Source organism: Bidens hawaiensis, unplaced genomic scaffold (assembly GCF_021521415.1).
Source record: "Bidens hawaiensis isolate Kalapana, Puna unplaced genomic scaffold, B.hawaiensis_p1.1 tig00037991_1, whole genome shotgun sequence".
NCBI lineage: Eukaryota > Viridiplantae > Streptophyta > Magnoliopsida > Asterales > Asteraceae > Bidens > Bidens hawaiensis.
The window spans coordinates 73,127-98,935 of NW_027496638.1; the positions used below are offsets into that span (position 1 = coordinate 73,127).

The window sequence follows — 25,809 nt, forward strand, 5'->3', positions numbered from 1 at the left end:
AAAAAGGAAGGCCTTGGTGGCCACGCGAAGTGATGTGTGTGAATATAAATATAAATTTGGATAAAAGTTCCACACAAATCAGGTTTTAAAAATAGGTTTTCACCTACAACTAAACCACACACGAAAGGCAAGTGTACCTATCGTTTGTAATAAAGTGTCGGCAAGAACCAAGTGTCAATCCATGGATACGGTAATTTTCTAGTACTAAATCTTTGTAAATGACTAACCGAACAAAGAAATCTCAATTTGAATTTTTAACTATTTAAACTAACATACAATGAAAACAAAGCAAATAAAAATGCAAGAAACGATCAATCCAACAAAACTAACTAGACATGCATCCACTCTACCAATGTGATAAAATAGCAATGATATGGTAAACATCATGAATCTAAACATAAATACTAGATTACAATCAAGCAACCTAATACTAACAAATAATCATCATGATGGGTTTTCAATCAAGAATTAAACATAGACTAACTTGTTTGTCAAAACAACAAAGTCTTATAATCAAAAGAAAGCTAGCATGAACAACATTCTAACCACCTAAGATTACACTAAATTAGCTAAACTCATGAATTAAACATCAACTTATGAAACTTTAACTAGCAAGTCATCACCAAGTCAAGAATCATAACAACACTAATCAATTTTCCAATATCAAGTGTAGGGTTTCATGCTCATCAATAATATTATAACCAAACTAATCTTTACTAGTCATTCCTAACTTAGCAATGTAAACAAAGAAATCATGAACATTCAAAGTTTACAAACAAACATCTAGAACATAGTTTTCCAACATGAATGTCTAAACATTTGTAAGACTAACAAGGTATGCAATTCTAACAAGCATGAACACCATCAATATCAACTCATAACTTCAACATTTCCTTGAAAGAAAACCAAATTACCATAACCATACATAGATGAAAATCACAATGGTAAAAGCTTCAACTATGTCTAGATAGTAAAAGTTTTTAGCCCATAAGGATTAACACAACTACAATCAATCTAGAAATAAGCTTACAAAACATGCTTTTAAACATAGAAATGCAAACCAAAATCAAGCAAGGATTAAAAGATGGAATGACGAATCTTATGTTGGTGGAAGCCTCCAAGAATCCCCTAAAAATGCTACACTTGGTTGAGAGAAAATCCCCAAGACTCCACACCACAAAATGAGGATAATGGGGGTGTATTTAAGCTTTCTGGACGTCGTGCACGGGCATGCACGATCGTGCACCAATTTGGAAAGTCAACTCCTTGCTTTAATCTGACCAAAAAGTTAGATTTCTCTGTTTAGGCACGGGCTGGCACGGGCATGCACGGTCGTGCACTGGCAAGTGCACTGGCTGGCATGGGCGTGCAGGTCTGGCACTGGCTGGCAGAATGCTGATTTTTGTCCACGAAACGCCCTCTTTTCTTGTTTTCTTTGTCGGGCGGGCACCCGGACCTGCAAATTCAAAAATAACTCAAATAAGTACCTAAAATAATGAATTTGCATAGATATGAGGACAATTCGATGCAATAAGATGTACACTTTGTGTTACATCACGAAGCGACCGACGAGCTGCAGCTGCTGTGTTACTCGTTTGGGTCCGGTCAGCTAGTTAAACCACATTTTGGACTCATTTAAGGTTCAAACGCTATCTTAATCATGTTGTAATTCAAATTCCAAGTTTCTAGAATAATCCTAGGTGAAATCCTATCCTAAAACACTAAACTTTATCCTGGATTTACAAGGTTTATCTCAAATTTATGTGTTATCTTATCATTTGTTCAAGTTTAAAGTGGGTTTTATCTCTAAATTCGTGATAAACACGAGCTGGAATCCGACTCCTATATATACAAGAGCATTAGGTCGTCCATAATCTGCTTCACATCTCTCAAAACATCCTCTTTATTCACGAATTCAAGTTATTTCTCCAGGTGTTCTTTAAATTTGACTTTCAAAGTCAAACGAGTTTATATCTTATTTCTTCCACATCAACTATCAATTGAAGGGTAAGTTTGTATTTTTATGATTTGTTTTAAACCCTAGAATGAAAACCCTCAATCAATTTCAAAGGATTTGAGGGATTTCATGTTCAATATAATCAAACTCAATCTAGAGTTTATGTAGGAAACTAATTTGGGGCTTTTCAATTTCATTATGAATTGACACGAATTCGCTTCTAACTTTTCAATGATTTATGTTTATAATTAAGATCTGGTCATGTTGAAACCGAATTCAATCTCATAATAACAGTCGGACCGACTGTGAACCGAACACTCGTTTAAAGTTCGTTTTCTTTAATTTTAAGTTTAAACTTATATTTTATTATTAATTTTGGTTTGTTTTGGTTTTGTTTTACCTTTGGAATATTTACCTTATTTTTAGGAAATCATCAAGTTCGGTTTGCTCAGCTCGCTTAAGTCGGTTTCTTCTATATTCTTATCTCCTTTCCCTCACTAATTTGTAAGGCGAGTAAATCACATCCCCTTTTTGTTTTTCTTATTTTAGGGACAACATGTATTATATAAATCTTAATGATATTATTTCATATCCTCAGATACAATTCTAATATATACGTTTCGTGTATTACTCAATTAAATGTTAACATGAAAGGTGCTTATTTGTTTATGTTTGATTGTTGGTGGCCTCATCCTCATCAGTAAGATCTTATGTCATCCTAGTAACTTGACCTAGTGTCATGATGAACGGATTATTATTTGTATTGTTACAATTTAATTGTTGTAGTTACGTTTCCGCATAAGAATTGGGTTTTGTTATTATATGTATTAAATTGTGTTTTTGCTCACCAACCTTGTGTTGATAAATTATTTTCATACATGTTGCAGGTACTTACATGAGTTAGATGAAGACAAGTGGGTAGTTGATTACCTTTAGGATATCAACAAAAAACAATTATGATCTACTTTTGAAATTTGTTTAGTTTGGATGATGCTTTGTTATTTTTAATGTTTGTGATGTATTTGAATTATTTAAATTTGAATAAATATATATGGTCACGTTAATATTGGTAGTGTCTTACGAGCTACTGTGTGATCAGTTGCACCCCAGCATTCCGTCGTAGGTTGGGGTGTGACACCTACCACCTTAGCTTTAACCCCGAGGCGCAACCCCCCCTTTCTCGTTAACCGGGTAACACCCAAGAGGGCACAAAGAGGTGCGTCCACCCCATTTCAGTCAATTACTTTATATATATATATATATATATATATATATATATATATATATATATATATATATAATATCTTGGTTAACTAGTTTCCTTTTCTCTTTTGTCTTAATTAATTCCCTTCCGCTTATGTGGCGATGACATGACGGTACTTTTTTTTAACCAACATCCATCCACAACACATGATTTAAGAGTGGGAGGGATGTTACTGCACACTATCCCGAGTGAGTGAGTTCCAGTAATCCTACACTACCACATCATTTATATCGTTAACTCTCTTCTCAAAAACCCAATAACCATTTTTCTAACAATTGCATAATTAGACTTTAGTAATTAAAATGATAGCTTATCAGTTCATAATAATCTATATCAATAACAAGACCTGTGACACTTTCAACTTTTACTTTCTTTGTTAACAACAAAACATAGCTTAATAGTGGTGATCGTCTTATTTCGAATTATAAAACTATGTATCCACTTATTGGCTAACCACCACTCAATCGCTAGCGATTCCATACAAGATTAACCGAAATTCGATTTTAAACGCACCCTAAACCAGGCACGATTTATAAAAAGTTTAACTGAATTTCTAATAATTCTATAAATTAATAGTTTAAGTTTCAAATAGCTTTAACATAATAATATTCATTATACTTTTTAAGAATATATAATATATTATGGTTTCTACAATGTTAACCAAGTTTGGGTCACAAACAATCGTTTGTGATCCAAAAACGAATTTTTACGAACTATTCTTATATTAGAGATTAACTCGGTATCGGTACTGTTGCCAAAAGTCTCTAAATATGAATATCGATAGTGAATCCTAAAATTCAGAAAAATACCAATCCCGTTTCGATTCCTAAACCTCAAAATATCGAACCCGATTAGATTATTCCCTTAGATTATCCCTACCTCATACCTGCCATATAACTTGGCGGGCAACTTGTTAATTTCAATTACTTTATTCCTCATAACGGATATGCTCACATGATTAGAATAAAATAAAATAATAATGGAATCTTTCATCTTTCGAAAAGTAAAGTCGTCGTCACTGAAACTTCAAACACAAATACAAATATCGTGTTTTTAAATAACACTTATATTGTTTTTAATATCCCGGCTTTAATAAAATAGGATAGCCTTCCTTTTTAAACCCTACAACGGAAAAGTAACCAGTCTAAAAACAGACTAAACTGCGCCGACCCCCACCGTCCTACGGTGCACCAGCACCCGTATCACCGTTAGATTCCCCCTTCGCCATCATCTTCTTAAACTCTTCAAAATTAACAAACCCATCACCGTCCGAATCCACGGACTTAATCATGTTAACACAGTCCTCCGCCGTACAATTCTCACCAAAGCGAGTCAAGATCTGGTGCAACTCAGTGGCCGATATCAAGCCGTTCTTGTTCAAATCGTACAACTCAAACGCCTCATGAAGCTCCTTCATTGCTCCGTCTTCATCGCCGGCGTTTCCTTTGCAGAACCCGACAAACTCGTGAAAACTAATGTACCCGTCTTTGTCAGTGTCGAGGTTAGTCATCATTTGACTGACTTCCTCGTCCGAGGTGTCGGATCCGATGGCTTTCATGACGTGGACGAGCTCGGCGGCGGAGATTTTGCCGTCGCCGTTGGAGTCGAAACGGTTGAAGACCTTTTTGATCTCGTCGGAGTCGGTGAGGTATACCGATTGGTTACCGGTTTTGGTTTGGGACGTCATAACTGAAATAATAATTAATATTTTGTTATCGTTGAGGAAGAAAGAGTGGGAGATAATAATGAAGATAATATAGTGGATGAAGCCGCGTATGCCGCCTGCGCGAATAATGATTATTATTATTATTATTTATACCACCACTTTGTTTTGGTTTTTAATGTTCCATAAATGCAAAAGTTGTTTTTTAATTAAATAACTAATGTATTCTCTACGCGGGTTGTGCGGGAACCCGTATATTTTAAACGTGGATGTACAAATACATCATAACAGCTATCACTTTAACATAACAAAAAAAATAGTTTATCTAAATAGCAAAAGAACCTGGTCGGTATTGATGTGGAACTGACACTTGGTATATAGCTTACTATATAAAAAAACTCTATTATAGTATTATGAACACGACTTCGTTGTCAACCAAACTTATATACTTTATTGTCACTACACCTCCGTTTTAACAGCATGACATAGATTAAAAGAAACATATCGTAACGACATACTAAAAATTTTATATACTTACTATGCTAACCATTAAAAATGAATCAATAAATAAAATCTATAAATGTTAACAAAATTGAAAACAAATATTATGAGGCAATTTGAAATCTTGAAATCTTTGAGGGAGTGTACTGTAAAGTAAACAAAGTTTTAAAAAAAATGTTTGGGATCAAGCTAAAATAGTTTAAAACTTTGAGAGGTTAACTTAAAACAATTCAAAACTCAAACGGCTAAAATTGCTAAAGTTCAAAACTATAAGGGTTGAAATTGCCAAAGTTTTAATTTTACTATAGCAAGGCTTCTTGCTTTATTATATGGTATAATGGGACTTAGATTTTAAAAGCTAAAAGGATGAGTCATATAGGTTTGGTTACCGTTTGAATTACAAAACTCTAATTTGAAAAAAAAAAGCCTATGTATGTGGTTAATAATGTTGTGAACAACAATCTATTAGCAAGATTAATACTTAATCCATACACATATAGAGATAATAAAGAGAAAGAAGATTGATTCTTATTGATGTAATAACTAAATACAAGATGTCTTTATTTATAAGGACATTTACATTAATACAAGGATAATGAATAAATGGTGGTTATGCATGTGGAGAGTCACACTAATAAATAATGGTTTATAACACTCCCCCTTGACTATCCACATGATAGGAATACGCTTGGTAATGTTGCCTCGTTAAAAACCTTGCTAGGAGAACCCATTGGGACAAAACCATAACTAAGGGAAAAAGAATGCAACGCGTATAATACTCTCCCTCATTTATACATCCTTTAAAGATGGGTTTTGATCCTCTGCGAAATTTTGACTAAGTCTTTTGTAGTTAACAATTCACCGCTAGATCTTGTAGTGTAAAGTTCCTTATTTCGAGCAACGTTGTACTATCTTCATGAATGACTTGTAGTGCCTCATCTTGTAAATAAGTGATATGAGATCCACGACTTTGCTATATTATATTCCCTGCAACAATACGACTAACCAAACCCTTTTTTTTACGGGTTAGTAAAATATAAACTTATATCTTTCATACCTTGCAGATATCAAAGTATTACGTTTAACTCATTTCGATGTTTTTTCACTTAAACAAATTATACCTTGTCAATGCATAGTTGTGTATAACTAGTAAGAAATATTGCATCAATTGCAATAAATTATGGTACTACTTGACCAAGAATTTCTATTGATAATAAAGATAATTTGTTCTATATGAGATGAACTTTATCCATATTAAAATGTTTCAACATTTTCTAGATGAAATGATTGATATAAAATATCATTACTTAAATGCTCGACCCGCATACCATCTCTTTATGAGATACGATGCAATCATCACATGATATTGATGATTTAATACTAAAATATTCAACACATGGATCGAATACATCATAATCATACCTCTCTTCCACGAGATATCACCGAGTTGATCATGTCATTTCCAACTCGGATTTTGTAGTCCACATATAATACTTGTTAATTTCATATAATAAATTTCTAGAGCTTTTAGTTTAAATGCTTTATGCACAAATAATTTTTCATGGACTTCCTTTCATGTTGACTTCTTATGTATACAAAATACTACTTAAGAGTTTTTACAATCCGTCATGGACTTCCTTCCATGTTAACCAATCATGTATACAAATTTACTCTTCTAGAGTTTGGCATCTATTTACCACATCATATTCAAATATGTCATCCTTTATTATATAATTATCATATCATATTGTATCATTCTTGTACATGGTTTATTGAATATCATCATATGCTTATTGTACATAGTTTATTGAATATCACCATATGTTAATTAATGCACAGGAATTACATCCTTAAGATGTTTCATGCACTAAGCCTCGAATTTATATATTGCAATCATATCGTTCTCAAGAACTTATTTGATATGATTTTGGCATTTTAAATACTTCAAGGATAAATTTCATTATCATAATATTTATTATATACATATCAATTCTCTCTTGTATTACCAGATTAAATTTGTTGCATCCATCACTGGAGATTATATCTCCTCATCGTTGTGCCATTAATTATGTCTTACCTTCCATAATTTTATTTTTCTTATCACGCTTTCGCACAAAGACTCTTTTGTATCTCATATATTTTAGAACATTTAGTTGTATGGATTACTTGTCCAAAAACTAGCAGATTCATGAGAGAATTCCGTTCTGCATCATTTGCATATTTTCATTTTGGCCAATCATTTTAATATCTCATTTATCGGCAGAACTTAGTTTTTGATCCTCAACGTTTTCATTATTTCAAGCGCTATACAAAATTATTAACGACGTCGATTTCTTTCGATTCCATATATATCTAGACATGATATAATTTATTGAGATCTCTTTTATTTTTAGGTACCTGAGGTTCTCTTCTAGAACCATCATGTTAATCGTCTCTTAAGGAGAATATTTCATTATACCTCGACTTGACCATTTTCATTCCTTGCTTCATTTTCGAGGATATTTATTCTTTGAACCGAATAGTCTAGCACGCTTCAGGCGTGCCATAGACTCATCACCAATGTATGGTTATCCTTTTAATAACATCTATTGGAGCACAAGTTAATTCGATATTGCCATAGTCACTCTATTTAGGTCAGCGAATGCATCTGATAGTTATTTCGATAATTCTTGTAAATGAATTATCTTTTGAACTTCTGGTTTATACTTTTTAACTTGAGGATCAACATATTGATAATTCATTACAACTCTTTAATTTTCCAACTGCTTCTTATCTCCCCCTCATGTTGGAAATATTATTTTGTTTAAGTAAAATCAATATTGAGTCGTAAACGAATCCCACGTTGATGACCGATGTGTTAAAAGTAGTTATTAATTTATTAACTAAATAAACGTTAATCTAGACACTAAGTAATAAATTATAGACTCTTAAACTTAACTAAACTACTAACCGGCAAGTGAACCGACCGACTCTAGTACAGCTAAGTAAGTCCGGATATCGAACCCACAGGACTCTTTAAATTACGTTTACTAGCTAATTAGACTCAACTACAGACACAACTTATTTATTTATTATTTGTTTAAGGGGGGTTTTACTAATAAACTAATTTTAAACTAATTTAAACTAATTAAGAAAACTAAAGACGACTAAACTTAGAACTTGGATTTAATTCAGATGATGATGAACAACCACCTAGGCTAGAATCCTCTAATGGTAAGAAGAAAATACACTTAGATGGAATTATGGATGATAGGTCACGTGAGGTCATACGAGCATGCCCTAAATATTATTTAACTTTGTCCTATATATTCCTAAAAAAAATATTTATCGACTAAAAACTTCGAGTCCCAATAGTGTATCCTTAGAGTTGCCATCCCCTTGGTAACAAGTAAACTCTCAGTCTCGTCTAGTATGTGCACTTTGGCTTCTTTTCTATTTTTGAGAATGCTTCTTTGGCATTTTTCATTATATATCTTTCTCACTTTTCATTTGATTTTTGGACCAACTTCTTGGAATACTTATTTTTTTTTCTTCTCTCTTTTTTTTTAATTGTGCACTTAGGCATCTTTTATCCATAAATATATAACTAAATTCTAAACTCGTATAAAATTAGACATGGCGGGGCTCCACCACTCTTTATTTGTTTTCATAAAACGAAGTAGCGTGCTAATTTTAAAGTGCATTCAATTCTCACCAGCTTAGGGTAGTCATCTTATGGTAATACTCCCATGCCTTATCGAATTTTAGCTTCACTATCCCCCTTAGGATGAGAACCCACAAAATCTAAGATTAATTAGGTATATTAAGAATATGCAGTGGGAAACCTTTCAAGACTAGTTGGGCCTACCGGCACATCCCAAGCTTAGTACAATTTATTTTATATTATCTCATATATATTAGTAGTTTGAAAAATCAAATCTCCGATTATACTATCAAGATGTATTTATAGTGCAAAAAACCATATTCAAGGGACATTTTTTCAAAAAAATATTTTTAGGCTTTTTTTAATTTATTTATTTTTTCATATTTTTATTTTTGCCAAAAAATATCGATTTCTCATCCCCACACTTAAATTCACATTGTCCTCAATGTTAGGAAAGGAAATTATAAATAAAATTATGCAAAAAATAAAAACAAACTAATGAATTGAAACAGACTCCCCTGGTAAATTGACGATATGCCTCGTGAGTCGTATTCCGTGCCCTCCAATTCAAACGCGATCAGCAAACTATCTTCAAATAACGTCATCTCTCACGACCAAAAACAACAATCCTGAAGCAAGTGGCATCCCCACACTTGTTTAAAACCATAGCTCATCAACTATCATCTAAAGCAACCTGGAGCAACCTGCAAGTAAGAGAAGCAACACCCAACAGAGCAAAGAAGTAAAACAAAATAAAAATAAAAATATAATGAAAACATAGTACCGGATTGCCTCCCAGAAAGCGCTAAGTTTACAAGAGAGTCTTTAGCCGGACTCGTTCCCGAAACCTCAATCAGGAGGCTTCTCCTTTATCCTCTTCCCATTAGTGCTCTTCAACACTCTCCGTTTACAACTAGTTGGGAATAAACTAATTTCCAAACCCATGTGGGCACAAAAATATGCATTCAGCTTGATCACCCAATTATTGATATTCTGAGGATGTGACAAAATTGGTACACTTTGATTCCTAGCACTAGCTGTCCTCCTTCTTGGGGCTCTTAATTTACGTGGCGATCCACGAACGAGTATTTCTAAAAACCTGTCAGCTTTACCGCGCACATGCGGATGATGTATCACAATGAGATGCAGTTCTTTATTCTCAATTCTTCAGATATCTCTTGTGATTCCTCTTTGACAATTAGCTTCTTAACCGGCTCCTCGAATAACAATACTTCAAACTCTTTAATATCTCTTTCGGGGTTAAAATCTCTCTTATCCATAACGGTTAAACCCACTAACTCTTCACCAAATTCATCTCTAAACTCGTCCTCCCAAGCGGGAATACACTCTTCTGTCTGATTCTGCAAACCAACATCCTCGAACTCTATCATCGGCTCACTAAATTGTATTCGACTCTTTAAGCCTGACCGAAACTCATCCATAAAATTCCAAAGCGGTGTACTTGGATTCATGCTATGGACAACACGCATGAAATCAATGAATATCTCTTATGGATGTGGTATGTAATCCATCATTGCACCAGATGAGTCCTTACAACCAACCACATTCCCCATCCTATCATATATCGGGCAAAATTTGGGCTCATAGTAACACTCCATGAAGATCACTGCAAAGATAAACTTAAACAGAAAAGAATCACGAGCACCAAATAGTAGTAAAATAACCTAATTATTACAAAAAAACTAAATTAATTTAAAGCAATTAATCTAAACTATATTAGCCTATTATTATAAAAATAAAATAAAATAAAACTACTTAGACTCCTACGACTAAAAAACAAAACAAAATATAAATAGCACGTATATAGCAAGTAAGTCTAATCAAAGCTAATAACGCAATCGCCAAGAGTCCCCGGCAACGGCACCAAAAACTTGATGTGCTAAAAGTAGTTATTAATTTATTAACTAAATAAACGCTAATCTAGACACTAAGTAATAAATTCTAGACTCTTAAACTTAACTAAACTACTAACCGGCAAGTGAACCGATCGACCCTAGTACAGCTAAGTAAGTCAGGATATCGAACCCACAGGACTCTTTAAACTACGTTTACTAGCTAATTAGACTCAACTACAAACACAACTTATTTATTTATTATTTGTTTAAGGGGGGTTTTACTAATAAACTAATTTTAAACTAATTTAAACTAATTAAGAAAACTAAAGACGACTAAACTTAGAACTTGGATTTAATTCAGATGATGATGACCAACCACCTAGGCTAGAATCCTCTAAGTTTCAGTTATCAATTAACCGGGAGACTATTTAGTTATAGAACTAGGATCGTAAAATAGACGCTTAAGAGAAAACCCGAACAGGACCCTTGACCCTTCTCAAGAGACACATATGGATTTCTAATAAGTTTTAACGCACACCAGTATTAAAAATCAAGTTTCCTTACGGTCACCTAATTAATTACAAACTAGTTCCTTTATACGAAATCCTACCTTACAGCGCGGAAATCAAAGGCAGTCTAATATATTCAATTTATTCGATAGACAAAGTTAATCAATCAAACCTAGACGGACTCCTTATGAAGAACTAAATCTAGCAATCCTAATCAATAAAGACCTATCAATAACCTTGCACCTTACAGCTATTTAGGTTAGCAGCACACTTAGGTTTATTTGATTAACTAATATTATTCCTATGATCTTATCGCGAAATCAATCATAAAATAGTCAAAAACACAAAGTAGATGACCTAATAGAAACCCATCATAATGACAAACAATAATCAAGGCAACTATAGAATAATAAAACTTAATTAAGCAACCCTAAGCACACATATGTATCAATTTAATATAATTAAACCTTTTAACTAGTTCATAAAAACCATAACGATAAATAAATCCCAAGTCAAAATCAAACGTCAACAAAGGTTCATCATAAGCCTATGCAGTCTATAAAGTTTAGCCTAACATCATAAAAGTAAACAAAACGATAATAAAGGAAATCATGGCGAAAATAAATAAGAACGGAAGATTAAAGACGATAAAACCCGGAGTCTTCGTTCTTGGATGATAAGCACTTCGCCGGCTGATTCCTAGTCTTCAAACCCACCAAATATTGCAATCCTAAGCTCCAAGAAACTCCAAATTCGGCTCTGGTTCGCAGGGTATGCTCAGGATTAAGTTTAGGGGTGTTTTTATAGGTTTCCTGGGCCAAAAACTGATAAATACCGAAGAAAATTCGAAAAACGGGGTCCCCAAAGCGCCGCGCGGCGGCGTTTTGCCTCCCGGTCGCGCGGCGCCGCGGGCTAGGATTGCTGACCGGTCCGGTTCGTTTTCTGATGCTCCGGTTCACCGGTTTGGCTTGTTTTAGCTCTTTTTTCGCTCTTTTTAACCATGAACAAGTTTCGGAACCTACATTATTCAACTATGTTAGTAATATATAAATTCTAATAAAAACCTAACAAAAACTAATAAAATATTAATTAAAATATACAAGGGATTTTTATATATTTAGCCTTATATCAATGATTCTAGATACATAAATACTTTTTCATATCCAACATATATTCCCAACCTTACTTGAGGTCCCATACTTGTGCATTGTGGTGGAGTAATTGCAATGTATATTGCACTTTTAAAACTACAAATGGGAAGTATTTAGTTCCTGACCGAAAACCAATTGTAATGGGGAGGACATATTACCACTTATTGGTCTGATGTGTTAATATAACATCATGTAAAAACACATGTTCCGACATACATATGAAATTTTGCTCTCATGATTATTAGATTTGCAATCAATCGTAGACGTTTGTTCATCATCTTCGAAAAAAGAAAAAAAGATTTTTTGTAATAGCATTTGTCACATTCACTTTAACCTTTATTCCCATAATCATCACTAAAATGGGAATTAAGATCACCATATTTATCAAAATAGTCTAGAATAATTTGCTTGTTATCAGGTAAGTCACAAGCCACGCAAACTTCAGGTTGTGAATTTGATAACCATTTAGACGATGCATCGATTTCAAAACACTAAATGGTATCAAGTCGGGATACACATATCCTTCTAGCATTTCCATAGTATATTAAAGATTTACACCCAACATAGTTGGTTAATGACTAATTTCTGTTGAGACCAAACATTGTATGTTTAATTACCATGAAGAATCTTCTGGTTCTTCAATATTTTCACATCATCAATGACTCGGAATGGTCCAACCGGTCAAGCCAATATATTAAACAACCATGATCCATAAATTTCTAGTTTTTGATCATATATGCTTACTTTCTCACCTGTGTTTGTTTAATACACGATATAATACCTAAGAGTATAGTGCATTATTAGTTCGAAAATTCATGTTAGCACTTTTCCCTGTTATATTCTTGCGATCACTCCCTTAGTGTACCGCAACTTATGGTCACTTTTATTATTAATTTGGTTGATCTCATAATTAGAAGCGTCGTTATAACCTCAGTTGATATAATTATTCTCTTGATTACCACTACCCGGTTGATCTCATTATAATCATGGTCACGATCACCATTACCTGGTTGATCTCATCATCATATTTATTTCAATGAATTAGAATAATCACATTTCTCAATTAATACCATGATAATGACCTTTACACCAATCATTGTATCATCGCATTCACTTCAAGGAATGGATTATTGACCTACAACTTTGAAGGTGACATCGTTACAATTTCCTTACTCATGTACATGATCACAACCTTTACAATGACCATTCTATCATTGCATTCACTTCAGGGAATGAATTAGCATCACACAACTTTCATGGTGCATGTTTTCATAGTGGTCATTTGAAACCTTATATAAAAATCCTGCTACTTCAACCTATATATATAGTCTTCTCATCACGTTACATCAATTAAGAAGTAATTATGATGGAGTAATGCTCAATTATCTTTTCAAATTCTTACAACTTTAACGATAAAACAACATATATCCAACATTTTAACATATTATACAATGACAACATTATACCATAAGACCACGTAAAACATGTTATATGATAATTCTTTATGAAATCAGATTTTTCTTTTTTAGATCTAAGCATGTCTTGCAGCACATGGTTATAAATATAGACAAGAAAAAGAATCATATAACTTCAACTAAACCATGCTTGCTAGACTTATAGAAAGAAAATTAGGCGTTCAAAACGGAAAAGATTTAGCACCCTATATTTACTTGAACCTAAGTTCATTAATAAAAAGATCATAAATATAAAAGATAATATGTCAAAGCTTTATTAGCTTAACCATAATTGAGAGGTCTTTGACATATATGTGTGCATCAGTTCATATTTTCAAATTTATGAAATGAAACAGTATAATTAAACACAAATAAATTATATAACTTTAAATCACATACAATTGTTTTTGTTTATATCTAATTAAACATAGATAGCATGACAATTTGGTCACTTAGACATAGAAAAGGTGGCACTGCTCATTAGTTACAAACAAATAGTTTTATGTTTTGTCACGACAGAGCTTTCACCAATATGGTTATTGAATATTACCAATGTTAAAGGTATGATCATCTAACATTCATAGAGTATATGTAGACAGAATGAGAGAAAACATAACTAAATTATATCTTATAGTCATAGTATTCAAATGATGTATGATATGACAAACACTCGTATATAATTTACCGCTTTATCTGGCATTCAAATACAGCTCATGCTTAACAATTGATGTATGTATATAACTATCCTATAAAATAATACCTTCTATAGTACTATAATTAATCATACTATGGCTAATATAATAAGATATATCGTCACTACATTTATAGTTTAATTTTATTGAAGTATGCATACACATGTCAATAGTTAGCACTCAAATATAAATCTCTAGAAATTTTACTTAAAATATTATGCAACATAATAAGACTAGATAGATCAAAGCACACAAGTAGTGATGATATTTAATAAATCAGAACACATTTGCCAGGATATTGCATAGAAGATCAAAATCATAAGATGAAGTTATCAACAATACATTAAATACAACTAAATGATTGCACAAAATCCATTTAATTTATGTAGAAATTACCTCACAATATGAAACTGATTATATATTAAATAGTAGTAACTATATATTGTTAAGAATATCGTTAAACAGTATTTATTTGAACAAGAATCATAAGAGTTAATTTTTTATTTTCTACATTATTTTTCTTATCATATATTACAAGAATATGTAGGCTAGGCTTCATGTATATTTTGCTAAATAGTTGATACCATATTTCTGAATTCTACAAGACAATATATACATATGTAGCTTAATGTATGCTGCAAAATCTAAGATCGTTAAGAGTATGCGAATTAATTACCTACGGGCTCATAAAGATGAAGAAACATTAATATTATAGCGGCCAGTAGAGAATGGCAACTAAATACATGACTAGTTCGATAGAGTATATTAGTAATTAAGTGGTAAAATCTTACGTGTGATATGGAAACCAACTAAAAAACAACTAAAAAGCATATAAACTAATATACGTGTTAATTCTTCAAATGTGTGTTGGGTTAGAAAACTATGCATATTAATTCTTTGGAAAATGTATTCCAAGGAAAAATAACTCGAGATGCATAAAAAATATGAATTTATGATAGATCAAATAATAGGTCAGTCTTGGTACATACCTTAGTTACAAAACTATGTTGCGTCTATCGACACAGATAGGAAAGAAAAGGACAGTAGGCAACATTGGCAATATAGTTGTTGGTAACGACTTTGTTGGTTTGTTAAGGGAAGCTAACTGATAACGGAGCCATGATAAAAATGTAGAGACTCGTGCTGATAACGTGTTGTGAAACAACAAGCTATTAGCAAGATCCATACTTAATCCATACATATATAGAGATGATAAAGAGAAAGAAGGTTGATTCTGATTGATGTAATAACCAAATACAAGATGCCTTTATTTATAAGGACATTTACATTAATACAAGGATAATGAATAGATGGTGGTTATGCATGTGGAGAGTCACACTAATAAAAATAATGGTTCATAACAAATAAAAAATTTAATTCACGTGAGACTAAACAATTTGCTTAAACAAGATACTAATAAGAAAATATGCGCACATGATACCAATCACAATATTAATGGTACTAACTTTAAAATCGTGTAATACACAAGATGATGATCCAAAGAATAAAAATAAAAATACATATACAGTAAGTGCATAATGTAAGTAAACCATTTTAACCCATTATGTAATTTTAGTTACCTAAATCTACCCATTAAGCTAACAAAACTTACCCAAATTATAAATATTAGTGGACTTTATTTGTTTGGTTGCGTTGGCTCAGCTTCTTACTCGGAGGGTTTGTTAATAAAATTCCCTTTTAAGTTGGTTGGTGAAAAACGGGAAAAAAAGTTATAAACAACATAATCATTTTAGCAAAGACAAACGTGCTGTTTATTTTTCAGAGGGAATATGTCTATAGCATGCGAACCACATCTGAAGACATCTGTAAAAGAAGAGATGAACCAAATATCTATGGGTGGTGGACGGTGGGTGTTGGTAGGTGGTGGTGGTGTTTAATCCTTTACAAACCTTAGAAGATCTTAGAAGTGGATGAACAAAATTACGGACTAATAAACTGGTTTCTTCAAACCTTATAGTAAGAACCAAAAAAATAAACACACAAGGATAAGTCGATAACTTAATTAAACACAATACAAACCCTAAGAGCAATGGAAAAAGGATATGACGATTATCATCAAAGACAACAAAATGATTAAGTGAACTACAATCACAACAACAAAGTGAACGTTAAATAAGCATAACTAAATCGAAACACAATACCGGTAATCTGAAGCAATCTGATGCGACGAATGAGGATCTGTTGGGAAGAATCAACCCCGGCTATATGTAGATGAAGATAGCGATTAATGCGAAAATCGGAGATGGAGATTGAAATTGAAAATAGGGTTTGGATTTATAGAGGATCCCCGAGTTTTTAGGTCATGCGAATGAGCAGGAATTTACAAGTGAGGAGTGATGTGAGAATGCCACGTTTCCCCAGAAGTTCTATTTTATTAGAATAGGTTGATTAGGGTGAAGCCGACTGGGTACACCCCGCTATAACGCTTATCTTCCATACAAATTGATGTGCTGAAAGCGATCTATAAAAACCTAACCTAACCTAGACACTCTAGTATTTATAAATCTAGACTATCCTAATGCTAGACCACTAGACAGGCAAGTGTACCTATCAACTGTAGTAAAGCCTAATGAAGTCCAGATATCGAACCCACAGGACACTAGCGACACCTAAACTAGACTCTGACTAATAACTTAATTAAATAGATTTAATTATTTTTTGTGTTTTTTTATTTATTAACTATAAACTAAAAAAGTACTTAACTAAAACTGACACCGACACTAATAGACTTTAACTCTATGACGTAGACAAACTCAAAGATGGGAGAAGCACTACCTAGGTTTAGAATCCTACTTGTGAATCTTGGATCTCTCTCGGCTATAGAAACTATGATGGAACCGTGATCTTAAAATACGACACTATGATGGAACCGGGATCTTAAAATACGACACCCTTAGGCAACCTATGGATCCCTGATTATTCTCCGGGTGTTACCTAAAAGGAAACCTAGGGGGAGTGTAAACTTACCGGTTGGTTGGATTACCTGTCAGTCTCTTCAACAATACTAAAGTACCCTAAAAGATAGATTACCTGTCAGTCTCACTATCTCAATACACCCTAAAGTGCAAGGAGTAACCTAAGAACATTCGATAAGACACGGAATTATAATGAAACTAGGGAAATCTAGGAAACCTCCTGTCAGAGCGTTCTAGCCTAAACGCCTAATCCCAAGGATAATCCGACTATCTATTACCTCTCAGTCTCTAGATAGGTAGAACATAAAATCTTAATAAATCACCAACCAATGTTCCTATGGATTACTACGTCTAGTAAAACCATAAAATAATCACAAACACACAGTAAGCGACCTAAATATGCGTTTATAACTGAAAGACCTTCAACAAGACACATACGGAACAAAGATCAATAATAAATCAAAATTATATATGCAAACATATCAAATCAATTATAAAAAGATTCTCTACTTTAATATTAATCCAACATTAAAATCCAAAAGCCAAGAAAAAAACTCAAATCACAAAGTAGTCATCAAAAACCTAGTAGCTAGGGGTTTAGCCAACAACCATACTCAAGAATAAAGCATAATAATTTGATCCAAACACTGAAATCATAAATATATTAATAAACTCAAACTGGAAAACAATGTTACGAACGAGTAGGTGTTGAGCCCCAACGCTCTCTAGTGGAACCAACGCGTGCTAACTTTTCTTCCTCCTCCTTGCGGCTGCCCTCTTCCTTCCGTTCCGTCTTAGGGCCGGCTGCCCTTGCTGCTGGCTCATCTCAACTTCTCTCGGCTCTCAATCCCACGGAAAGAAAATTAATCCCGGCTGCTAATTACTCCCAATCAATATATGGTGCGCCTGACTTTTTTTCGTTAGTTGACCATGGCCCATAAACATTTAATTACCACCAAAAGCCCATTAAACTTTCTTGGACAATTTCCTAGAGTCATGAAATTAGACATATAATAATCAGTAAAGTGTATTTAATTTTATATCTTTTAAGCACACACTTTATAAATTACAACTTTAAATTAAATTCACCAAGAATTTCAACTACGTAGAGTTGATAACCTGTCTTTAAATTTCACCAAGTTTCCATTTTATTTATTTGTACACGATTACAACTAATGATTTAACTTATCTTACTTGTACACGATTGCATCTATAATGTAATTATTATTCAATACGTGTATAAAAAATGCATCGAATAAGTACAAGCACGTAAAATAAGACGACTTGAATTGATTAAGGGGGTGTTTGGAAAGGGTCTGAATGGTTTCATTCATATGTGCAAATCTGAATCCGACAGATTAAGAGCGTTTTGCTCGTTTTAAAAACTCATATGAATGAAAATTAGAACATCTGAATCGCTCAGCTGTAGAAAGAATCTGAATGGGAAAATAGACCCCAGTAACCCTACCCACTTCTTTTTCATCTGCAATCTTCTCCCACCCTCAAACAACAACGGCGCCAGTCGCCACCTCCTCTCAATCCGGTGCTACCTCCTCCCAATCTTGTGCTACTACGGTGTTGTCACACCCCGACCAATGAAGGCGGAAACGTCGAGGCGCGACATGATTGCTCATTGCACAATGACACTATAAAGTTACAATATTTAAACAACTCATTTAAATCCATATCATCATAAATAACACAACAATTGTTCATACAAAATGCCAAATAGATAGATAAACAAATAACTTGTTCTTTTATTTTCTAATATCCTAAAGCCAAGATAATAAGTTTCTTCAAGTAATCCAATCAAGCTAACATCAAACCTGTAACATTGCATAAAATAGAGTTTGTCAACACGAAGGTTGGTGAGCAATTTTCATAGTTTTGGACAATAAGTATATAGTATGAAATCCACAACTAGCATATGAAAACAATAAATAATAGCAACAATTTAGATAATAAAACCGTCAATAAGAATACATTGACGACAATAATGAAATCGTCAATAAGAATACATTGACGACACCTTTCTATATGGGGATACCATATATACTCGGAATTAACGTATGATCATACTTTGATGAGGCTACCCGACTTAGCATTCAAGAGGCTACCCGCCTTAACATTCAAGAATTTGCACATAATCATATAAAGCATATAACACAAAATCGAGCATTTATTTAAGTAAACATATATTTATTTAAGTAAACATATACAATACGTGTTGTGGTTTAAGACTCAAGTATAAATCATTTGAATAAGTATGCAATGCCACCCCCAAAACGAAAGATGGAAAACGGGGGATGAAAAAGTACTCACATTAACAAGTAACTTGAAAGATAGTGTCGTGAATAATCGGAGAGATCGGTTTAACGAGCAAGACCTATATTAAACGGGTCTCGTGTTAGTAGGTAGTCTTGGAAGGGTTTAAAATAAAATACATGACAAATAAAGTAAATAAATAAAGTTTAGGATTTAAAATGTAAATATTTGAGAAATTAAAGAAACGAGTTTTGTAAAATAAGTTTACTCGAAACCGGGTCTCGGTATTCTATTCATTAGTTTTTTTCTTTTTTTTACTCAACCTATGTTAAGTAATAATGTGGGTTAAAATGCGATATTGCAAAACCCTTGGTTATAAGAATACCAAAACGAGGTTTAAACGAGTGTTCGGGTTTGTCGGTTCGAGACTTGATAATTGACCAAGCTCACAGTTAACTTCCCAAAATAATAAATGTTATGAGATAACTCAATAAAATCAAAATAGACTTAACCAAGTATGTAGTTCTATTGTGAAGAACCTTAACGTTCGTTAAGCGAGTATACGACCTTATCGGTTCGAACTTGTTATAAGATCAAGTTGGTTATTAACATGCCAAGTATGTTTAGAAATTAACTAAAATTGATTTAAAATATAATCTTGAAGAAAAATATGAGTTTTGGTGGCTAAAAACACACTTGCGTGTCTTAAGCGAGTGAACTCGGTTTAGTTCGGTTTTTGGTTCGGTCCTTGACTCGGAATAAGACCGAGGATGGTTACCACATACCCAATTACCATGGAACTTGTAAAATAACTTATAAATAATAATACTCAAGTTTTACATTCAAAAAGTTAACAATAAAGCTTTTAAACAAAAGTTCGGTTTTTGGTTCGGTCCTTGACTCGAAATAAGACCGAGGATGGTTACCACATACCCAATTAACATGGAACTTGTAAAATAACTTATAAATAATAATACTCAAGTTTTACATTCAAAAAGTTAACAATAAACCTTTTAAACAAAAGTTCGGTTTTTGGTTCGGTCCTTGACTCGGAATAAAACCGAGGATGGTTACCACATACACAATTACCATGGAACTTGTAAAATAACTTATAAATAATAATACTCAAGTTTTACATTCAAAAAGTTAACAATAATGCTTTTAAACAAAAGTTCGGTTTTTGGTTCGGTTCTCAACTCGGGATGAAACCGAGGCTAGTCACCACATACCCAATACCATGGAACTTGACAAATATGAACAATAAACTAAAATATGTAGAAGTTAAGCAAGTATAACAAGTTATATGGTTAGATTTGTTAAATATATAAACAAGGACTACAAAGTCCTCCATGTAACCTTGCCTTACTAGCCCGACATTTCAACCGGCCGAGACCGGAGAAATGAAAGACCGAATGTAAACAAGGAGTGTATATTATATATATGTTGTAACATCAAGCTTTAAGTATTGAGAAGTTAGTAAAAATGAAAGATTAGCTTATGAAGAACAACCTTAGAATTCAAGAATTTGAGAGAGAAATGAAGAAATGAGCAAGCACAAATGAAGAAGATGGGTGTGTATATATAGGGTAAGTTGAATGGGTCTTTCATAAAGGGTGTTTCATGAAAATGGGTTGGTTATAGACCCAAGAAAGCACAAACTACAAATGGGTCATTCAAGTAGTTTTAGTCACTGGAGTTCTTTTTGATCGTTTTCGGGGAATTTTAAGAACCGAAAAGGGTGTTTTTTTTATCCAACAACTATAAAACAAATATTTAACATACAATTCATCATTTTGATAATATCGAAAGGTTCGGGATACAAAACGGGTCGGGTTTACATTAAGAATACAAGTATAAAATAACCCAAAATTGACAAATGTCACAGGTGTTGTTTCCCAGTCAATCAGCCTTTCTCATCTACGATCCCTCCCAACCCTTAACCAGGTAATTGCTTTCTCCAGTAGCAATTTGAGGCTTTTATTTTCGAAATTGATGAATCAATGGATCCTTGTTCTCCCATCTGCCAAGTATATGGATTTAAGAGGATTAGTCATAATTGTTAGAATTAGGGCTTCAACATTATATGCCATCTGTTAGTGTGTGTGTTTGTATTTTATAACATGAATTAATTAGATTTGCCATTTGTTTTTCTGTTAGTGTGTGTGTTTGTATTTTATAACATCTGTTAGTGTGTGTGTGTATTGTTAGAATTAGGGCTTCAACATTATTAGTCATAATTGTTAGAACTAGATTTGCCATCTGTTTTTGTGTACATTATTTACCTTGTTCATGGTTCGGTTTGAAACCGCGAAACCGCCCAAACCGTTCATTGGTTTGGTTTCATGGTTGGTTTTTTTTCTTAAGTTTTGGTTGGTCGGTTTCAAAGTTTTTAAACCGTATCAAACGGTTTGGTTTACGGTTTACACCGAAAATCAACCGTATAAAACCGGACCGGGCCATATATTTAATTATAATTAATTCTTAAAGTGTTTTAGATTATATATTAAATATTAATATATGTTACTAACGGTTTGGTTCGAGTTGGTTTAAGAGTTCTACAGTTTGGTTTTGATTTACAAAAAGTAAAAACCGTTACTAACGGTTTGGTTCACGGGTTTTTTGACTTAATTCCCCATTTGGCCCGTTTCACTTTAATGTACTTAATGACAAAACTTTTATATAATTTCTAAGGTCGACACTAGTGGTACATGTTTGTGCGTGTTTGATTGAAATTAAAAATGGTTTGTTCATAAACGAGCACATACAAAAAAGTTTGTTCAATTGTATACTTATGTTCGTGCGTGTTTGATTGAAATTAAATGAACGAACACGAACATGTCTTGGTTGGTCGGTTTCAAAGTTTTTAAACCGTATCAAACGGTTTGGTTTACGGTTTACACCGAAAATCAACCGTATAAAACCGGACCGGACCATATATTTAATTATTATATATATTAATTTGTAATGTCGGTTCATACTCTCAGTGTTACTGTTCATTGCCTTTTTTGCTTTGTTTCGTTGTACATGATGCTATACTGATGGTTCTATGACTATTACATTCACGTATCTCCCACCTTTTGCATTTGCTTCCACCTGTTGCTTTTCTCCTTTTTCTTTGTCAGGCCTCACATGCTTTTCTTCATATTTCATCCCTGCAATTCTCTCTCTTTTGTTTGAGAGAGGAGACTGCCGGCTATTTCTGGTTGGATGTCGTGGTGGCGGAAGTAACACGATGGTGTTGTACCACGTATGTGGCTTCCATTTCGACTGTTGCTGGGTTCTACTTTGGTGGAAGTACACAACGGTATGACGTTTCTTACAAATATGTAAGAGTGAGAGAGAAACGGAGTTGTTGCCCCGCCGTTGCCGACAGCGGCGTACGACGACTGTTGAAAAATTTCTCTTCACTGATATAATATTCACTTGCTTCATCTAATTGTATATTATGATGTAATGATTGTGGTCAGGTTTCAATTTGGAACCCTAGGCACCGAGGTGACGGATTCGTTTATCGCTTGAATTTCCTGTCTAGGCTATGATGGCGCTCCGTTATCTGGATGGCAACTTATGTTGCAACATAACGGAGCTCTGAGCCTCAAGTTATTCAATAGTTTCATCGAGGTTTTGATATGTTTGGGTCGTTTTTTCCGGTTTAGTACGTTGTTGTTAGTTTAGAGGAATGCGTTGCATTTGAGGTTCTCGGGTTTGAGTTTTTCGGGACTGCAGTTCAGGTTTCAGGGCTTTTTTGTTTGGTATTAAGTTGGACTCATTGAGGTTGCCACAAATATCTTATTGTTGATCGTATATTCTGGTTATTAAAATTGTAGATAAATTGATCTCCAAAGGTTTAGAACACTGAATAGTTAAAAGTTTTTGGGTTCAATTGGCTATGGCAAGACTTACGTTTTAGTAAAGTTTATAACTGTTATTATGTTAGTTTTGATCTAATTGCTTTAATGTGTCTTGACTTATGCTTTGAACATGGTACCCTTTTCGTATTATGAAAACTCTTAGGTTATCTAAGATGACTCGAATCGAGCCGTCGTTTTGTACCGTTTGATTTATTTTAATTCATTTGGTGCTATGACGATGGTTTGAAACCAAACTTTGGATTACTTTTGTCACTTTCCAAGCTAGGATAATAAAAGCAAAGAAAATTCGATTAACTCTCGATCACCAAGATCCGAGCTTCCCTTATGGTTTCACAACCCCCGCAACGCGGGGGTCGAAATACTAGTTATAATTAATTCTTAAAAGTGTTTTAGATTATATATTAAATATTAATATATGTTACTAACGGTTTGGTTTGGTTTGTTTTAAGAGTTCTATGGTTTGGTTTTGGTTTACAAAAAGTAAAAACCGTTACTAACGGTTTGGTTCACGGTTTTTTTGACTTAATGTACTTAATGAAAAAACTTTTATATTGATACAACAACTTATTACTTGCTATATTTGATCAGTACACAATAACACAACTGACCAACACAACTGCATGTTTTATCAATGACAGTAAAAAGTTAGAAACTTACATAGAAATCCATTTGATACATGTATATACTTTTAGCTTTTAAGTGTATGTAATCCATTTGATACATGTATATACTTTTAGCTTTTAAGTGTTGTATTGTTCATATTCCTCATTTGGCCCGTTAAAAAAATGGATAGAATTGAATGAATAAAAAAATGGATTGTGGGTCACAATGGATCTTGGAAAAAAGTAGCCGGATCATAACTCACAAGGGTGCTCTAACCGTAGATAAATAATAATTACTATAGTTATTTATATATAGTTATTTATATGTTTTTCATATAAGAGTTTTTTGTATTTGATCATGACACCATATGATATTCGTATAAAAAAAAGCTTATCAAAACTTATCAAAACATAGGACCCGTCATCTTAAGCATATGCACTATCAGCTTGTTATTATGTTCATTTTTGTGCTTGTAATATCCCCTAAGTTGTTGGTTGTTCTAGCCCAAAAACAAATGACGCAAAAGAAGGGTAGGACCCGTTGAAGTTACGAGGGTATTGACAAAACATTTCTTGAAGCATGTCTTCATGAAATAACACTCCATGGAGTTCAAGGAAGTAGCCTTAAACTAACATCATGGAAGAATGTAGCGGAGAAACTGAAAATAGAACACAACTTTATTGTGGATCAAAAACAAATGAAGAATCATTATGATTATTTTAAATCAAAATTTGTTGCTTGGTCAAAGTTAAAAAACAAAAATCGGCAACGTTTATGATCCCGTAACAAACAGTTTTAACTTGTCGGAAGAAGAATGGCATATTGAGAAAAAGGTATTTCCTTTGTATAAATAATAATTATTATTACATTTCTATTAATCTTAACCTTTTATAATATTTTTCACACAGACCAACAAAGTCGTAGAATCTTTGAGAAGTGTGCCACTTCTTTATCCCGAGCTTTGTATTCAGTTGTTTGAGGGCTCTACTTCAAATGGCTTTGACAGTTGGGGGCCATCTTCTACACTTCCTCGTCCTTCTGAGGAAGTGTCAAACCAAAATTTAAATGATCTTGAGGATTTCAAATTCACTCAAATGGACCCCGACTCAAGGTGTTAGTGAGGAGTCATCCCGTCGGTCTAGGGAAAAACGTAAAGTTAAGGAAACATTTAATTCAAAGCTAATAGAAGTTGGGGACCATATTACCAAGGTGGCAAAGATGTTGATTGAAAAGCACAATCTTTCTAATGACATGGATGCATGCATGGAGAAGTTGGAGACATTGGGATGGGGAAAGCTTGATGCCAAATATCAAACGGCGCTTTTGCTTTTTGGTGAAAGTGTGGCTACGAATTCCTTTACACGTTTGTGAGCTATGGGTTAAGAATGCGGGATTAAAGCATGGATTGTTTTAATTTCATGTGTCATGGACGGGATTTTTTTT

The 25,809-nt window shown here is 33.4% G+C and overlaps 1 pseudogene; it reads right to left on the reverse strand.

Moving 5' to 3' along the window:
- Nucleotides 1-4,395: 4,395 nt before the first annotated feature.
- On the reverse strand, nucleotides 4,396-4,909 carry LOC143589870 (calcium-binding allergen Ole e 8 pseudogene; annotated as a pseudogene).
- Between the last annotated feature and the right edge of the window lie 20,900 nt (nucleotides 4,910-25,809).